Source organism: Rhynchophorus ferrugineus, unplaced genomic scaffold (genome assembly GCF_030347505.1).
Source record: "Rhynchophorus ferrugineus isolate W39M unplaced genomic scaffold, kcgeb_rfMv2 rfM6, whole genome shotgun sequence".
In the NCBI taxonomy this organism is placed as follows: Eukaryota; Metazoa; Arthropoda; class Insecta; order Coleoptera; family Curculionidae; genus Rhynchophorus; species Rhynchophorus ferrugineus.
The window spans coordinates 21,075,145-21,088,151 of NW_027472585.1; the positions used below are offsets into that span (position 1 = coordinate 21,075,145).

The window sequence follows — 13,007 nt, forward strand, 5'->3', positions numbered from 1 at the left end:
TCCTCTTTAGTTTGCCCTCTCACTATCTGTACACATCTTTCTTGATAAAACCAGATTTAATCACTGCATCCTCCTTAATGCATTTGCCATATCTGCAAAACAGTGTGGTAGATATGGTGCATTGTACATAACAATAACTGATGGTTCCTCCAAGATCTTTAAAATCTGATTTTCAAACTACTGCAAAGACAAATTATGGTTCATTTCTTCATGGTAGTCACCCTTGGACTTAGAGAAACACTAATTCTGCACCAAGAATAAAACCATTCCTGTTTCCAGCATGAAGAACTATATATCTGTCATGAATAAATATTATGACTAACAAAACCTAATCGATAGTGATTCCAACATTTATCTCTCTATCAACTTTTGTTGTCTTTACGCTATATGTATCATCATCTCGCAATGAGCAACTTAATGTACCATTCTGGAATATTCATGTCTCATTTAAATATATGAATTGATACATTTCTTCCGTGATTTTGTTATATGTTTTTAAAAATTGTATTATTTTAAAAGCAATCTCTGGAAGTTCCATTAAATCCATTCGTGGGTTATCTTTACACCACTTAAATCCTATATTATCCAACAATGTATGAACGGATGTTCTACATCTCTCAATTAGATGTATATCTTTTGGATTTTTATGGATACTTTCGAGACGAACAATTTTCTCTGAAATAATTGTATTAAATAATGTTTCGATTGAAAAAACTACTTACTGTTTTATACATTTCGTATAATTGATCTCTGAAACTTGCTTTTGGCGAATTTAAGGTTATATTGTTTTTTTCTTAATTGAGATAATTTAGTGACTGTGTCCGTTCTAATATAAAGTGCAGCTGCAAGGCGCAAATAATTTCAATAAAAACCGCGGCGATTTCAAATTTATTAAAACAAAGCGTTAAAACAACGTTTGCCTGTTTATAAACCGTAATTATAATATTTTGAATAATTTTCAGAAGTTTGGTAAACGGACAATCTCTTTTTAAATGGAATAAAATGAAAGGATAATATTGTCCTGACTGTAAAACGAATTTACAACTTTAGACAGACACATATTGACAATAGCGTCACTACTATTTTGAAGTGACTATATATACAATATTATAACAATAGTTTTCCAAATATTTTACCAGTAATCTATCTTAAACTTCACACTATAATTCTTCACAATTTTCCACTATTTTTAACTATTTTATTCTCATCTATATTTTTTAACTTGAGTAGTCTCGATTTCATTATATTCTTAATTTATTTTAAATTTGTAATTTTAGTTTAATTTGCTCATAAATAAATGGTTTAAAACAAAATGTATTTGATGATTCATTTGAAGGAAATTCACATGTATTTGTTCCGTTCTTCGACCTTTAAATCACTAGCTGTCATATTTCACTATTATATATTTTTTCTGTCAGTAAAACTATTTATTTTAAGCTGCTATTTTATGTAATATCCTGGAATCTCGCCCCTGTAGTTCTAGTATTTAATTTGTCTTCTATGGCTTCCATTACTGCTCTCTACATTGCCTTGAAAATAATAACTCACCAACAAATGAGGAACTAAAATTCTATGAAGCTATTTTATAGTTGTTAATATTCTTTGCAACATTAATTTAATTTATGTTTTAATTCAAAGTGTATATTATCCTAAGCTTCAACAGGCAACGACGTTTAGGATTAACTATATTATGTTGTTCTATTAAAGTTAAAGTATAAATATTGGTGGCTTGTTGTAGAAATGAACGTAAAAGTCCCTAATAATAGAAAACGGCTTTCCCTAATTAGCTTTTCCGATATATTAATGGAAAAAGTAATCTCAAATAGTTTGAATAATAGTATATAGACAGAGTAGTCGTTAAAAACCGCACTATTATCTATTTATTAAAAAATATGTAACCGGATATTGAATACAAATTAAAATTAAATTGAATGATTTAAGTTAATCAATATTAAAACTTAGTAGTTTTCAGTTAATTGTTTTGAAGGAAATTAGCAGCAGACAATATGAAATTCCGTTTATAAGCTTAAGAAAAAAATTTATAAATTGCCACATAAATATTATACTTTTAAAATAATAATTTCTTGAAAACCTTTAACGCAATGTTATGTAACTAAAATTATGTCTACGAACTAGGTAATAATCAAAAATAAAGTTTAAACTATTAACTTCAGTATGAAACATGAGCCAAGAAAATAAATAGCTAATAAATTCTAACTTAACTAAGGAATCTACTTAAGGAATCAGTAAAAAAAACAGAGCATATCTTAACTGTAGATACAGTGGTATGAATTATCATAATAGTCATAATAGTTAAATCATATAAGCTCTTTAAAGCTTCACAATTCTCAGATGGTGGAAATAGTTAAAAATCACTATACCTATTATATACACAGCAATCGAATACAGATTATTCTTCTAACTATTTTTATCAGTGGATCCCCAGATATTAAAAACGAGAGATATATTTAAAAACACAATGAAACAGTTCTCCCAAACCCACTTTGTACTGCATTTGTTGAAATGTTTTATAATTAATGCAATAAAATTTGTATATATTCTCATAATTTATGGGCAAATTACGGTAATACACAATAAAAAGGACTAATAATCGTAAAGTTTCAAATGTTATAATTATAGTAACGTAACCAACAGAGGTTGTCGTGTCCGAACATTAAATTTCTTTTATCAAAAAGAAATTTAATTACTCCATCAGGAGTAATTTATTTCGACAATAAAACAGATACAACAACATCCAATCATGATCACTATAACATCCAATTAGTTATGGTATCTTGTCCTTATAACAGAAAAATGTTTAATAAAATCCGCGGGTTCGAATCCTGCTGGGGCATGGTCGTAAATTTATGTTTGTGATTGTTTAAACTTTGTGAATAGTCTCTTTCTAGGCAAGAGTGTAAAATCCGATAAGGAAAATGATCCTAGTCACGCCAGTAACCAGGCTGGGTAAGATCGAATATCTTCTGGGATGATTTCTAAAGTTGGTCACTCGCCAGTCGGTAGGCTTAATGCTGAGGACCGTGGTTTGGAGCCCACGTTAAACTTTAGGCCCAGTCCAGACAAACCCACAGTTGGTAAAAGGAGACTTTAAAATATGTATAAAAAAAAACAAAAAATCATCGAACCCTTCCACAGCCGCACGCAAACATACCAATGTCCATTTTCACAAAATTTCATACAAATTGGTCCAACCATTTAGGAGGACTTAAAAAGAACACAAAATAAAAGACTAAAACTAAAAAACTAAGAACAGCTTATTTTATATAATTTTGTGTGAATGCGAATAATTACTATTAGAAAAGGATGACATTTTGCTATCATAATTTACCCCCACACTTCATATATTACTTATTTATTCAATAAATAATGGTTTTGTTGTTTAAACCACCTTACCGAAACACAATATAAATTAAAATTAACCTAAATCATTCAATATAACCTATACGTAAGATCTGAAATGAGGTGTTAATGTATGCTTAATAATAGTACAGTAAACAACACATTAACCCATATTATATAGGGTGGTAATTTATTTTCGAATTTTTTGCTAACCTTACAGAAGATTACCATTTTTTCTTCTGGGATTTTTTAAATAATACAAAACAATAATACAATTGAACAATAATTTTTGCCAATTATTGTTCAATTTGTGTTGAGTCTTCATGCAATAACATAGCTGTTCTTGTACTTGGAGCTTACTCACCGTAAGTCTCCACCAGAAAACGATGACTTTCGGCGACTTTAAAGTTGACATTTAAAAAAATTATAGTCCTATAACTCAGTTGTTTTGACGGAACTTAATTATTTTGAAGTTTACTTTGGGTTAACATAGAGGTTTAACTGAAATAGCCGAAACCGAGGAAACCACTCTTTTGATTAGTTCATTTGAATTGCCCTACAAAGGCATTTGATTGACTCATTTTTGTAACGCGATTGTATGTTTCTATGATTGGCTTCAGTTTGTTTATAAGGCTATTTTTGTGTGCCTGACATAGAGCATAGAGTATATATAAAGGTTTTACTTAAATAAGCGGCACCGAAGAAATGATTTGCGTAGTCCGACTAATGCTGGCTCTGAGCTAATTTTTTTGATTGGTTCATTTGAATTGGCTTAAAAATGGCGACATTTTTTTGTGTCTGACATAAAATACGATCAGCATTTTTACGTCTTAAATATAATCACTATTATTTGATTATAATGTATCTTCATTCTCAAAAGTGTTGTTAATCTAGTGTATGTGCGGAAATAAAAAAACTAGACGTCGTTTTCCTTGGATGAAATAATCCAAGTGAGCTAAGTTAAGGAAGGGTGTGTGTCTGTGACTTAGCATTGCTTTTATATAGCACATATACAATTATTTACATAAAGCATTTGTGTTCATATGTGTTATTATTTACAGGAATACAATAGAGGAAATCATGAAAATATTACCCACACTTTAAAACCAAAATGTGTCCATATTGCACAAAATCACATTGAAGGTAATAGTGGTTATACTACATGAAAAGTTTTTGTTGCAATTTAAAAAGTTGTTTGTGAAACCATAAATTTAAAACATATTAATTATTTCGAAGGGGTTCATTTACTTGAAATAAATGTATATTGGTAAGATTCTTATAATTAATATTTTGGCTTAAGGCTCCTTAACTGAGATAACCTTTTCAACAAAGATGTTAAAAAATACATTTATACAAAACAAAACAATTTGTAGACCAACAAGATGAGCTTGATTTTATAGACAAGAGATTATCATGCTTATTTTATTATATTGTTAACAGATTAGCTTGTTATTAGATTGTTAATAGCAAGCTGCCTCTTTAACTCCTCGATTTTACTTATTTTCTGTTGCTGTTCCTTAAAGTATTACTTTTTGGATTAGTTTCTCCATTCTGACATATATCATAAAATTTAATGATTTTCTTATAATGATTAACTAATTTTCCATTCTGCTTAGTTAGAGGTATTAAAAAGGTAGAAACTTTAATACATCTTATTTAAATTTATAGCACTAAAGAAATATAAAAATGGGAAAAGCGCTGCAGACAATTCATATTTAATTATTTTTTATTCATATATTTATACTTCATAATTTTTTATTTCTTAATTTTAATTAATTTTCGTTATATTTCGTTTTAATAATTATATTTCGACCATTTTATAATATTTGTATTTATATAGAATTTTATTTTAATAAAGTGCTTTTAAAGGGTTTTATTTGATAATTAATTGGTCAAAAGAACGTGACGTCAGAGGTTAATAATGCGTATGATATCCTCGATCAATGAAATGCTATCTTAATAAAATATTTTCTTTACAAGTGCCTGTAATGTTAATTTAAACTAACCAATGAAATGCAGCGAAATGACGTTCTCAGCGCCTTCTTACCGAGACCACGCAAAAAAAATCTGAAAGCATAACAAATGCATCAAATCATAATTGTATACATATAGCCTCTATGACTTAGAGCTAGTAACACGCCTGGTAAAAAATACAATATACTTAGTTATTTCGTTTGCAATATTTGTAAAAGTAATTACAGTAGATTAATTTATGAATAACAAATAGATATAATGCAAATAAACTAAGAAACAGGAGTGTAATGAACTATTTTATTATACAGCCCAATAGATTATAGAAGAAAATAGTACCTTCAATCTTTGGCAGAAAGGAAAACATTCCTAACTTAAAGAATTTATAATAATAAAAATATGCTAAATATGCTTCAATTTTCCACAACGTGTACAAATTAACTGACGAGCACTTTGATTTACATACAATAAACGAAAACGATGTTAATACACTCTGCGGAATTGTAAAATTGTTTCACATATCGAACAACCGTGTCGATTCGCGTGGCGAATCATAAATCGCCGATTAAAACCCGTCGCCTCGATATCCGAAAATGGATTTGTACTAATGAGAACAACACGCGATTACATTGTTTGCTTTAACATTAATTGGGGTACGTCAGTAACCAATGTTAAAAATAAATCAAATATAAACATAAGGTTTTCAAGGGCAAGTGTTTGGTGAGGAGCTGGTGTGATCACGAGAAACTTCCAAATCGTATTACGTTTTTATTCTTCCTCAGTCTGTTATATTGTCTGTGTTCTATAACACTTCCCGAGTTTACTCAAATTAAAACATTTATTTTTATATGTAAATATACATTAGTTTCACCGGATTGAAATGGCCGATTTTGCACCAACCAAACATTATTCTCAGGGATATTTTTAACTGAGAAAGTCTAAAAAACTTTAAAATAACTTTATGTTAATTCTGCGTATTTACTTTACCCTTAATAAAAGTTGCTTCTGCAGAAAATTGAGTTGATAGAAAAAAATAGCTATAAATCTGTGCGTAACGTAGTTGTTTACACTTGTCTTATTTATACATTATTTGATGTGTACCGGTGGTCTGTAATGGAAAACTCAAAACAAGTTGTATATTTTCGTTCAGGCCATATAACATCACTAAGTTATTGTGAGGACCATTCTGATGTAAGTATTTACTGCTTTAGCTACATTAAACTATGTCTAAATTGTCTTATAAATGGAATATCAACAGTATTGAAAGTAAAAAACAGTATTGGAAAAGTTCAACACTATAGAAGATCAGATGGTTTGATTCTTTTGAGTATGTGTCCTATTCTGGTGGTATCCAATAGTTGCAATATTTCAATGTTCGTGTGAGAATGGAGTCTTTCCTCATGACCCCTTGCAATTCTCTTCATTTCATGACTGACTGTGGGTATCTGAAGGTCTCGAAGTAAGTAATCAGTCCTATAGTATTTGGGTGCACCCACAATACCTCTCAGGACTTTGTTCTGAAAAATTTGTATTTGATTTGTATTACTCTTTGCAGAACATCCCCATAATTAAACTCTGTATGTCCATATAAGTTTCAGTATTTGCTTATACAATAGCAACTTATTATGTACTGATAATTGCGATTTTCTTCCGATTAGCCAATACATTTTCCTATATTTCAATGCCACTTCTTCTCTTCTCTTCTTTATATGTTCTTTCCAGCAAATTTTTGCATCAAGATTCATTCCGATTTGTACTAATGAGAACAACACGCGATTACATTGTTTGCTTTAACATTAATTGGGGTACGTCAGTAACCAATGTTGAAAATAAATCAAATATAAACACAAGGTTTTCAAGGGCAAGTGTTTGGCGAGGAACTGATGTGATCACGAGGAACTTCCAAATCGTATTACGTTTTTATTCTTCCTCAGTCTGATATATTGTCTGTGTTCTATAACACTTCCCGAGTTTACTCAAATTAAAACGTTTATTTTTATATGTAAATATACATTAGTTTCACCGGATTGAAATGGCCGATTTTGTACCAACCAAACATTATTCTCAGGGATATTTTTAACTGAGAAAGTCTAAAAAATCTTTAAAACAACTTTATGTTAATTCTGCGTATTTACTTTACCATTAATAAAAGTTGCTTCTGCAGAAAATTGAGTTGATAGAAAAAAATAGCTATAAATCTGTGCGTAACGTAGTTGTTTACCCTTGTCTTATTTATACATTATTTGATGTGTACCGATGGTCTGTAATAGAAAACTCAAAACAAATTTTATATTTTCGTTCAGGCCATATAACATCACTAAGTTATTGTGAGGACCATTCTGATGTAAGTATTTACTGCTTTAGCTACATTAAACTATGTCTAAATTGTCTTATAAATGGAATATCAACAGTATTGAAAGTAAAAAACAGTATTGGAAAAGTTTGGAATTAGGTATCCTTTATTGTTTACCTAGTTATTGTTCTTATTATAATTTATATTATTATGTACCTATTGTTATCCTATTTTGTTTTGTTAGTTATGTTTGTTTTGAGTTCCTACTATTTTTCTCCCTTTTTCACCCACTAAATACTACGGAAAATTATATTAAGTATAATTTGATGACTTTAATTTGATTACATTTTTGTACCGAATTTATGCTTACATATATTTATATGTAATATATATAGTTTTATATATAATGTATATTTTTGGTAGTTTGCTTTTAAATAACTATATATTGTATATTAATATAACAGTATTTGGGAATGATATTTTTCGAGAATATTAATGTAATAAGGAAAAAAGAATAAAATTGTGATTGATAAATAATAAAATACTTTTGACTGTTTTTATGGCAATGATAGGTAATTTTTTTTATTGACTTTTGGTTTCGATTTAACTCTCTCTATTTTTGTTAAAAAATAATTCCGTTCTATAATAAATAAAGCATTTATTTTATTTAAAAAGCTCTAGTAGTATCTGTGCGATCATTTTTAATTATGTAATGGATTAATTTTTTCTGTGATTAGGTAGATGTTTAATTTTTATTTAGTATTTATGGTTATTGTACATATTTAGTTTTTAGGCTTTGTTTTAAGTTCTATTGTATTGTCTATATTTATTATAGTACATTATTTAAAAATAGCAATTAACATATTAAAATACGATAAACTTTTCGGGCTATTATTCCATTCCATAGAAAAAATCCATTCATTTTTACAGATCCACAGAACATTCAAACATAAAAGTAATTTTACTTCCTTTAAAATAAAATTATTAAATGCATGTTAATAGTAATCAGTAATTATTTTTTCCTTTTCTTTATTAAGTTAGAACGTGAAGGAATATATATATATATATATATATATATATATATATATATATATATATATATCTACGAGTCGCTTATATCTTATATTTTTGACTATCGACTGTTTCGATTATTTTCAGTCAATAGTTTCCAACGCTATTATGTATAGGCAATGTATAAAAATAAATATTGTCAGTAAAGTCAAGCAAAGTAAAAGTAACTAAGCATAGATGAGATCTAATTTAAGAATTCATAGAATAATGCTAAACGGAAAAAATGTTAAAGCGTGTATAAATACAGATTTTTGTATTGTACTGGAAGGAGTATTGATGTTGCTTGTGCTCTTATAAGTTGATAAATATTAATAATTATAAAAATATACTTCAAAATTAAATTTTGTCTATTTGATTTAAGGAAATATTACAAGGTAACTTACTGGTATTTACACACTCTAAAAGTGATGTAAAGAAAAAACTGCTGCAATTCTAATGGAAAGTTCTGCCACACCCCACGTACTCACCAAACATAGTGCCTTCTGATCATTTGTTCAGATCGATGCAACCTGGCCGGCTCTCATATGCTTTCGAGACAAATGCGAGAATGGATCGATGATTGAATCGCTGCCAAATCATCACCCTTTTTCTGTCATATGGCAATAATTTTGCCATAAAAATGTATCTAAATTGATGGAAAAGATTTTGATTAATATAGATCCTTAACAAATTCGTTTTTATAGGTCAGAGACGGAATAAAGAAAAGATCACACATTATGTAAGCACTTAATATTAAACTATATACCCTATAAATTATAATAAATTATTAATGAAAACAAAACTTATTCAGTCGTTATTACAATTTTATATGGAATTATCACTAATCTGTTAATATTCCCATCCCATTCAAGTAATGTAACATCTGGATAAACCCGAAAAAAATGCATTTTTCTAGTTCGTGCTCGCGCTTTCCAAATATTTACTGATCAAGCCAAATTAACGGTTTCTCCGAGCATTTGTAAACTTGATAAGTGATAATAACAGCTCGATATTATATTTTGTAATAATGACAGAGATAAGGCGTAATATCTATTGTAGGAGAGATTAGAATGACAGTTATATTTCGAATTCCATTATATTGACAATAAGCAGGCAGGTTTCATTAAATACGGTTGCAAATATTTTACATAACACATCGATAAAAGTAAGCCAAAGAAAAAAAAAACATAGAAAATGTGGAATGGTTACTTTATAGTCGATGAGGATTTATCCCATATACAAATCAAATGAAAATTACATTGTATAGTTTGTGTCAATGATGTTCGTAAAAATATTCGTTAAACCTAGGGTTTAGAAATATCGACTGAAAACAGTCAAAACAGTCGATAGTCGCAAAAGAGTCGAAACAGTCGAAAAACTAGTTTCTGAAAATAGTAATTACTATTTTCAGTCAAATGTACGGTTGGACTGTTTTGTAAAATTCGTGATCTCAGACGAAGATGTCCGAAACCTTTCCTGTATAAATTGTGAGAGAGGAAAGAACGGAGATAATTGCTTGGAGCAGTTAATTTTATATGTACTTATATTTTCCAACGGTAGTATAAGCTAGACGAAGATAAACATATTCCTTCACGTACTAACTTTAAAAAAGAAAAGGAAAAAAATAATTACAGAATAAATATAATATGCATTTAATAATTTCATTTTAAACGAAGAATTTTTATATTTGAATGTTCTGTGGATCTGTAAAAAGGAATGGAATTTTTCTATGGAATGGAATAATACCACACAAATATTTTATCGTATTTTGATATGTTAATTGCCATTTTTAAATAATATACTATAATAAATATAGACAATATAATAGCCTAGCCAAACAAAACCTAAAAACTAAAGATGTACAATAACCATAAATACTAAATAATGATTAAACATATACCTAATCATTGAAAATATCTAATTCATGACATAATTAAAAATAATCGCACAATAACTACTAGAGCTCAAAAAAACTAAAGATAAAGTAAATGCTTTATTTATTATTGAACGGAAATATTTTTTAACAAAAATCGAGAGAGCAATCTAAATATTACCTATTCTTGCCATAAAAATAGTCAAAAGTATTTTACCAAAAATAGTAACTAAAAGTACAGGACTGAAACAGAAAAAATAGTAAAATTAGTCGAACCAAAAACAGTCAATAGTGAAAAGTAGTCAACTACTAAACAGTCGATAGTCGATTTCAGTCGATAGTTCTCAACACTAGTTAAAACATATTCAGCATTAGAAAGCCTCGAAATGCTGTTTAAAATGAAAGGTTACGATGATCATCTCATATATTACAACAATATTATAGCAATAATAGTGATTAAAGTCAAATCCATTACAGCTAGTCCTTCAAGATATCTAAGATTATGACTACGAAAATTTTGGTTGGCTAAAATTAATTGGAATTCACTTGCAAATTTTCAGTGGTTCCATTAAATTCTGCACTTTCAAATTATAATTTATTCCTAGTGTATACGTAACATAGTCGCTTGCTATTTTATAATATAGTTTTATAAAGTAAAAATATTGTCTTGATTGAGTGACGCTTTAATTCGTAATTATAATAAAGAATAATAGATATATTAGCCAACAAAATTAAACAAGCATGTACTTAAGTTAAGGATAAAACCGATTATTCCACAGAATTTAGTTCAAAGCTAGAGATATCCAACATCTTAAGGTAGATAATTATAATTAATAATTGAAATGGTCCTATTAATCTGTAATAGCTTAATATTAGGGGTTCCAAATCGGGATCTAGGACTTTCAGGAAAATATGAGAGTAACAGATCAAATATTAGGTACTTACATATACTTTGATCGGCGATATATATTGGTAAATATGCGAAGTATTAATGTAAACAATGTAACTAGATCATAATAAATAATAATTAACTACTAAATAATATTTCTTATATAGTATTAATAAGTTATTCAGTGTATATATATGCTAATGGAGGTATGCTCAAAATTTCGATATTCATTATTTTGTTATTTGATTTTCAGAAACATAATAACCGTATATATACTGTTCCTCCATATCTCCATTGTCCGTGTTGTTTTGAATAATTTTTAAAGTATTATTTTCTTGTTTAATGAAACAAACCGACGTGGAGTGTCAAAAAATACCAAGACGATAAATTGCAAGACGGAAATCTAGATAAATCTCTCAAAAAACTTTTCAAGCAGCTTAACGATTCGTGAAGTAACTACTTCCACATATTTAGATGAAATGGGAAACATTCCAAGCTTTCTGTAGCTTAATTGTTATTAGCGATAACAAATGGATCTACTATGACAATACCAACCGCAAAGAGTCAACCATATCAACATCGTATCATATCGTGATATTACCAAATTATAATATAATACGAGATGCTAGTCTTAGCGTGAAACTGTTAGATTCTTAGACAGTTAAACTCACTAGACATAGTGCCTTAGAGACCACATATCCACAAGATCAATGTGACTTCGCTGTCACACAGTTTCAAAATGCTAAAGAAATATAAAAATGGATGGCTGCCAAAGCAACATTGTTCTTTCGACGCATTATCAAAAAGGTGGGAAAAATTTTAAAAAAAGATGGGAAATATTTTGATTAATAAATATTTTTCCAACTTTTGTTCTCAAAATATACCTTTAAAATAAACATTCAATTGTAATACGTGCAAATAGCTAATAAAATATTTCAAATAACAATTCAATTTCACAAAAACCTGGATTTTCGGTCTTCAATATTATGTAATAAATGACGATTGCCTTCCAGTAGCCTTGAATGAATAATTTAAAATGGCTGCTGAAGCAATTGCAAATCCAAGATAATTTATCGAGAATAACTCCTGTAGGCACTAATAAAAATTATCTCGACTTAATGTACGACTTAATCAACGGATACAAACACACGTTTACATGTTTGTAGCTTTTTTATTCAGTATGTTAAAACATTATACTGTAAGTACTTTTCAAGTTTTGTATAGTGAATAATTACTGCCTTAGAGATCACATATCTACAAGATCAATGTGGCTTCGCTAACACACAGTTTCAAAATGATATTCACACATTTCTTTCGACGCATTATCAAAAAGGTGGGAGTTATTGTAAAAAAAAGATGGAAAATACTTTGATTAATACATATTTTTCCAATTTTTGTTCTCAAAATATTGATATACCTTTAAAATAAACATACAATTGTAATACGTGCAAATAGCCAATAAAATATTCCAAATAACAATACAATTTCACAAAAACCTGGATTTTCGGTCTTCAATATTATGTAATAAATGACGATTGCCTTCCAGTAGCCTTGAATGAATAATTTAAAAT

At 28.6% G+C, this 13,007-nt stretch overlaps 1 protein-coding gene across 1 annotated transcript in view; it reads right to left on the reverse strand.

The window, feature by feature from the left end:
- Positions 1 to 13,007, reverse strand: part of LOC143198633 (G-protein coupled receptor dmsr-1) — a 207,389-nt gene that overhangs the window by 193,442 nt on the left and 940 nt on the right. The gene's annotated exons all lie outside the window — the stretch shown is intronic.